Source organism: Mesoplodon densirostris, chromosome 10 (assembly GCF_025265405.1).
Source record: "Mesoplodon densirostris isolate mMesDen1 chromosome 10, mMesDen1 primary haplotype, whole genome shotgun sequence".
NCBI lineage: Eukaryota > Metazoa > Chordata > Mammalia > Artiodactyla > Ziphiidae > Mesoplodon > Mesoplodon densirostris.
The window spans coordinates 54,124,891-54,132,316 of NC_082670.1; the positions used below are offsets into that span (position 1 = coordinate 54,124,891).

Genomic DNA, 7,426 nt, shown 5'->3' on the forward strand with positions numbered 1-7,426 from the left:
GGTTTGTTTGCACAGATTCATCGTGGTGTCAACTTTTCATGTCTGGAGATAAGAATGTTCTCTTCTTCCTGTTGCAGGGAGAGCACTTTTCTCATATGAAATTGTATGTCCTGCTTTTAGGTAGAAAGAGGGAGGTCAGAGACCCCTTCCTGCACCTGCTATTTGTCAAGTGTATGCGGCTCAAAATAATCCATATAGCAGGATGGCATATTTGGGGGTGGCATGTTCTGATTCCCTTCAGAGTGTAGGGTTTTTTTCCCGCAAATCACCACCAATACATTTATTTGAGGGAGAAAAGGTCAAATCTTATTAGGAACTTTTAAACTGGGTAGGACTAGAGACCCTGATCTGCCTAACTTCTGGGTGTTCACGGCTGCACAGGTGACCAGGTACTGCACATGAGGCATCACCATGAAACTGATGAAGAGGGGGACACGTTCTGAGCAGTCACACGATGTCCCATTCAGAAGGTGCTGCCTTCTTCTTATCAGAAAAGTAGTGCTGAGAAAAATGAAAGCAGAACCTAGCCAGGACTTCCTAGCACATGCCTGGACGTGATGGTGGCCTCCTGAAAGGGGATCACACCCTATTTACAAAGTAAGAGAGCGATGCTCCCAGCTGAGCTGAAGGATGAGAGCTGGGGCCAACTCAAGTGGTGTGAATGGGAGGTGGGACCTGACCCCCTGAGTCTTCGCCCTTCTGACCTGGGCCTCCACAAGCCATTCTCTGGCCCCAGCACAAGGCAGACTCAGCAAATCTGCAATGGAAGGGGATTCTGCCCCAATTCCTCAGTGCCAACCCGCTTCCTCAGGTCTAACAGTGACCAAGCTCACCTCCACCCATCCCCTGCTTCTGTGCAGACACATGGCAAATATGGAACCCAGAGCCCAGCTGGGCTGGAACACATCTAGGTGTTGCTGGGTTGGTCATGTAACAGGTGCCTGGAGATGATCAGGCCTCACCCACAGTGGCCAGGCTGAGATAGTGTGGGTTTGTGTGTGTGTGTGTTTCTTTTTTTTTAAATTGAAGTACAGTTAATTTACAATGTTGTGTTAGTTTCAAGTGTACAGCAAAATGATTCGGTTATATATATGTATGTATTCTTTTTCAGATTCTTTTCCATTAAAGGTTAATTCAAGATATTGAATATAGTTCCCTGTGCTATACTTTGGTCTTTGTTGTTTAAGAGACAGTGTTTTTTGAGGTGGTTCGGGGGTACTCCAGGGCAAAGCATGATGACACCTGGTGGTGGAAAGGCAGGCTGGAGCCACGGAAAGGCTCGCCCTGCCCACTCAGGTCCTTCCAGCAGTGGATCCAGATTTGAACTCTGGGGAGTGAGTGGGGAGCCCGGCCTGCAGCCATGAGATCGCCCACCAGCAGGAAGGGGTAGGTCAGCATGCCACTGCCACCCCTGTGGGGTAGCTCGGAATGGATGGCCAGGGCCTGGCTGAAGCTGTCGTCCACCAGGTAAGCACTGAGGAAGTGGCCAGCAGGTTACAGCCCTACAAGAAAACCGCATCTTCCAGGATGTGAGGGATTAAGCTGACAAAGAGTCCCAGCAGCCCCTCGTCTTTGAAAATCTTCCCAATGGAGCTCAACTCTCCAGTGTACTTGGTCTCCAGTCCCACAGAATGGACCGTGCAGCTATTGAGATGACACGTAAGGGGTGACCCAGTATGCGGGACATGCCCTGCATCATCATCAGGTAGGAGGTCTTCTTCACCACAGTCTTCAGAGAAGTCTTAGTGTCATCCTTGCTGGAAACCTGCTCGATATCATCCGGAGAGAAAATCTTCTTCATGCTGCCCGGGGTCATGGTGGAGAGGGCAGTGGACGTCAGCCAGCAGCTCAGGCCTCGGAACAGCCTATCTTCCCCTCCACTTGCACAATGTCCTTGGCACAGGTGAAGAAGGTCGGAGGGTAGAGGACCTTCCTCCCCAGCACATTGGTCTCAATGGTGTGGGCATTGGCTCATGACCCGTCTGATGGGCAGCTCCATGTAGAGCAGTTGGTGACTGAGCTCTGTCACCCCTGTGCCCAGCACCATGAAAAGAGCTTGGTGGTGGAGTCTTGGTCCCCAGAGCCCAGGGCCCCCAACGCGCTGTCCATCCTGCCGGCTAAAGGTGGCGGATGTGCGAGGATATGCGAAGAAGCACGAGGTTGCACTGGGATGCTCGGGGATGCGCGGGGGCATGTGTGGGTGGTGGATACAGAGACTGGCCTCCACCCTGCCTCTGCTCCGGCTCCGGCTCCCACCATCCCCAGCACTGCCACGAGCCCACCTTATGGTTTTAATTTTGATGAAACTGGCTTCTATTAAAATCTAATGTCGGGCTTCCCTGGTGGCGCAGTGGTTGAGAGTCCACCTGCCGATGCAGGGGACACGGGTTCGTGCCCCGGTCCGGGAAGATCCCACATGCCGCGGAGCGGCTGGGCCCGTGAGCCATGGCTGCTGAGCCTGTGCGTCCGGAGCCTCTGCTCTGCAATGGGAGAGGCCACAGCAGTGAGAGCCCCGCGTACCACAAAAAGAAAAAAAAAAATCAAATGTCTTCAGGCCCTACACCTCTGAGGAGGACGTGTGGGAGGAGAGCAAACTCCAAGGTATAGGGCTTGCAAAACAGGGTAGGTTCAAATGATGCTAGAGATTTACTTGTGCTAATAATTTTTATTAAGATTATTAGTGTGTGTGTGTTAAAGTTCTATTCCGAAGTTTCTTAAGTTTTTATTGAGCTGCCTCCAATCCTATTTTTTCCCATAATACAGGATGCAAAAATTTTCAGTAAAATGTATTTAATGTTAGAGCAGAAACGCATGTATCTGCAATTCCTAGCAAAAAGAAAGTTGTCAAAAATATTTGCTAATTGGGCGGGCATTATAACTCTGAGAGTATATTCCCAGAACATTTCACCTAAGTGTCTCTAATTTATAGCTGAGCTCACCTTATCTCAGATTCCTAAAGAATTATCTACCTCGACAGTCACAATTCCTTTGTGAAATAAACCATTCCTGTTTCTCATTATGCCCTATTTATTCTCCTCCCAACACGACCTCTTAATTACGTGTGTATCTGTGTTTCCCATTAGACTGTGAGTTCTGCCAGACTGGGTATCTGGTAGGCACTCCACAAACACATATCGTTGAATGAATGAATCAGTGTTAGGTGAATATTTGTATCACTTGCCAACCTAGAATCTTAATTTCTCTTGGGAGAGATAGAAAAATGACAAGGTGTATCCATCAACAGCAGGGAAGCTATTTCTAATGTCTTTCATTTATTAAGTAATACATATGGACAAATGTTTTAATATAATCCTCATAACTATATCATATCTAAGAGTACTTTTATTGCCCCCATTTCATAGCTGAGGAAACTAAAACTGAGAGGGGTTACACCATCCTTCCCAACATCAAACAGCCAATAAGTATCAGAGCTGGGGCTGATACCCAGGTGGTGTGATTTCATGCCAGCTCTTAACTGACATACTATATTATCTCCAAATTTCAACAACATTATTTCAATGTCAGTGTTGTACAAATGTGTATGTGTGAATGCTGTGTTGCATCATAACCAAAGATGTTAAAGGACCTATAACTGAGTGACTCCAGAATATTTCCCTCATTGGATGTAACTGTCTTCAGTCTTCTCTTTTTTCTAGAAGGAACAGAGGACTTATTTTAACCAACCACATTCAGACTTATGAATTCATTCTGTCTAACCTGGAGTTGTAGTTGGCCATCCTCAGTAAGTCTAACCACCTGAACCACACCACCTTTTCGTGCTTAAGAAACCCAGATTCCTTGGGCTCCCTCCTCCTCAGCCATTCTATGGATGTCTTCTCTGCTGTGTTTTCTCTTGCCAAGGAAATAAACTCAACAAAAACTTTCCCTTCCTCTTTCCACCCACTCCTCCTCCTTCTTTTTTTTTTTTAAGCTCTGATAGTCTTTGATTTATTCTTTGATAGTGTGCAGTGCTGTGTGAGAATATTCCAGAAGGATATTCACCACCATTAGATCCCAAATGCCAGGCTTAGAAAGTTTACTCTTTTTCAATCTCAGTCAAATAATTAGACAAATCTACTTTGCTTCTGAAATACCATAAACTCATATAGATTGAGACATAGAGAAAATTATGTCAGTGAGTGACAAAATGACGTAAGAAAATGCAGCATCCAAGTTCTGTAGAGGAGTGTACAGTCATCAGAAGCAGGTCAGCAAGATGTTGCCTCATGGAAGCCCTTTGGAAAACTGTTCTAAAGGAAGGACTCAGAATTAACCAGTTAACCAATGGTTTATAAATGGTTTCTACTTGAGGCTGTGGTGGTACTAAAAAAATTTTGAAAATTTGAAAAAATTTAAAAACAGGGTATTCTCTTAAGTAAGGCAAAATAGGTCCCCACCCCAAATAACCGCCTGAACCATAACCCCAAAATTATCTGGGTTATTCTGGTATTTTCAGAGCCAAGTTTTTATCCATAAACTTCCATTTAATTCTTTCACAAGTAATTGAAAATTCAACATTTGGGAGCCTGTGTTCTTAAGGTTTATTCTATCTGTTATGTAGAAAGTAGAATTTGTGTGTATGTGCTTGTGAGAGAGGGCAGGCATGTAGGAACATGTGTGTATGTACACTTACATGTATGTCATGTAGATCACTGCATTCTGTACAAAAGTATTCTTATTAAAAAGAAGAAAACAGGAGAAACACACTTATGTAACTCCCCATACATATTTTAAATGGATTTTTTTCATTTGTTTGTTTGCATATTTGTTTTCTCTGTATATCTGAATTGTGATAGCTATTCAAAGTTTCTTTGAACAGTTTGGCTGAATAAATGAAGAAAGAAGAGTGAGAATAAAGACGAGTGGGTATAATCTGTGATTTTGTGGGAAACCAGAAGGCAACTTTAAAGATTTTTCTCAATTTGGGATGTATAAGGAAATGGTGCCCTTTACAATATGCTATGCTTTGAAGCTGGTATTTCAGAGAATTTTTCCTCCTTTAAATTGGATAATTTATAAATGAATGCTCCCAAAGGAACTCTTAAAATCAAAGGAAAACATAGGCTGCTGGAAAATTGATTTGTCACCAGTACTTTTTAGCCTAAATAATTTTCAAATTTGATAATGACTTGATTTTAAAATTTCATACGTTGAATGTCAGGAATATGCAAATAACGTAGATGGAAGGGATGGATGTGGTGAGGGTGTCTCCTGGGGAAATGTTTCAGCCACATCTCTCATATCATCTCATGGAAATAGATCATTACTTGCAGTTGTACTTACATACCTCTGTTTTAATATTTGATTCCAGTTGGGAAAGGAGGAAAACAAAATTCATGCTGGACTTGTGATCATCAGGTTCTGTGTCGTGTTTTCTGGATGTCTGGGTAGATCTGATTTAATTCTCAAGGCAATCCTGAGAGCAAAGTGGTGCCCTGATTCTACAGATGGGGAAGAGGAGGCAGAGAGAGGTTGGAGAGATTATTCACAAGGAACTTGTTTTTAATTACCATTTTTAAAATTGAAGTATGGTTAATTTACAAAACTGTGTTAGTTTCAGGTATACAGCAAAGTGATTCAGTTATACATATTCAGTTATATATATATATTCAGTTATTATATATATAGTCTTTTTCAGATTCTTTTCCATTATAGGTTATTACAACATATTGAATATAGTTCCCTGTGCTCTGCAGTAGGTCCTTGTTGTTTATCTGTTTTATATATAGTAGTGTGTATCTGCTAATCCCAAACTCCTAATTTATCTAACCCCCTCCCCCACTATCCCCTTTGGTAACCATAATTTTTTTTGTTTTCTATGTCTATGAGTCTATTTCTGTTTTGTAAATAAGTTCATTTATATCATTTTTAAAGATTCCACATATAGGTGATATCATATGATATTTGTCTTTGTCTGTTTGACTTATTTCACTTAAGTGGATAATCTCTATGTCCATCCATGTTGCTGCAAATGGCATGATTTCATTCTTTTTCATGGCTGAGTGATGAAGTAATGAAGTTTTAAAAGGTTTTTATGGCTCTTTCCAATTCTTTCCACTGTAGAAGCAGTTCTCAAACTTGAAGGAGCATGAAAGTCCCCTGAAGTGCTTATTAAATACAGGTCACTGGGCTCCACCCTCAGACCTGCTGATTCAGTGGTTCTGTGGTGCAGCTGAGAATCTGCATTTTTAACAAGTCCCCAGGTGGTGTTGTAGCTGACCCTGCGGCCACACTTTGAGAACCAGTGTCCTATAACAGAGGATGGGATCTCTAAACCCATATCAGTCATGCCCTGTTAATAAAAAGTGAGTATCCAGTGCCTGATTGGAATCTTGAAAATCTGCAGCCTGATGTGCTTTTTTGCTCCTCAGATACAGTGTGTGTGCCCTTGGGGAGTGCGATGGTTTGCCTGGGGGCCCTCAAAGCTGCAGGGTAAACACAATGCATCTTTGAGGAGTAACGGTTTTCTTTGATGGTAAAAAGTTTAACATGCTATTTTTATATTAAAACAAACACACAGCTGGGCTATAGAGGAGAATACAAATTCATATGCATTCCTGAGATAAAGCTCTAGATTTCAAAGGAAGTCTGCCCTTGTGGTAGACAGCTTTAGGCTATGCTTCCACTCTCAGAGGGTACAAGTTGGCTGTCCTCTGGCAAAGAGAGAGTTTAGCTGAAGAAAAAACGAGGTTACTTTATGTTGCTATTAAATACTTTCTTGACCTGAGAGTTCCTGTTTCTGGATTCAGATTCTAGTCTCTCCCTGACCTGATATTCCCCAGGGTCTAGCCTTCAGGAACAGGTACACAGGCCTTTTTCTGAGGACATATAGAAAGCTGAAATTACTATTTTAGCACTGGATGCTATAAACTTCAAATTAAAAACAATATAGTAGTGCAGGGAACTATATTCAATATTCTGTGACAAACCATAATGGAAAAGAATATGAAAAAGAATATATATATATGTGTGTATATGTGTGTGTGTGTGTGTGTGCATGTGTATAACTGAGTCACTTTGCTGTACAGCAGAAATTAATACAACATTGTAAGTCAAATATACTTCAATAAAATCTAAAAAAAAATAAAGAAATTAAGTATATTTTAAGCCTCTTTTCTTCATGGAGGAAAATAATTCAAAGTCAGCTTGGGGTGATGTCTTCCTTCACTGTGGATCCTAGAAAAATCTGGGATTCATTGCATAGGTATGTGCCTGACACCTCCCCCCCCCACCCAGCAAACACATAAGTTCCTAAGTCAGGGGCCCTTTCCCAGGCTGCATTGTCCATTGTGCTTTACACCAAGCACAAACGCAGGGCCCTTTCTTTGGTCCCCAGTTTACAGCTTTGCTAAGGGCAGTGGCACTTACTTACCCCTTCCTAGAAGTTCTCTCACTACTGGTTTTGTTTGGCCCACAAGCTGACAAT

At 42.5% G+C, this 7,426-nt stretch overlaps 1 pseudogene; it reads right to left on the bottom strand.

Moving 5' to 3' along the window:
- Positions 1–1,182: 1,182 nt before the first annotated feature.
- Positions 1,183–2,109, bottom strand: LOC132497923 (mitochondrial carrier homolog 1-like; annotated as a pseudogene).
- Between the last annotated feature and the right edge of the window lie 5,317 nt (positions 2,110–7,426).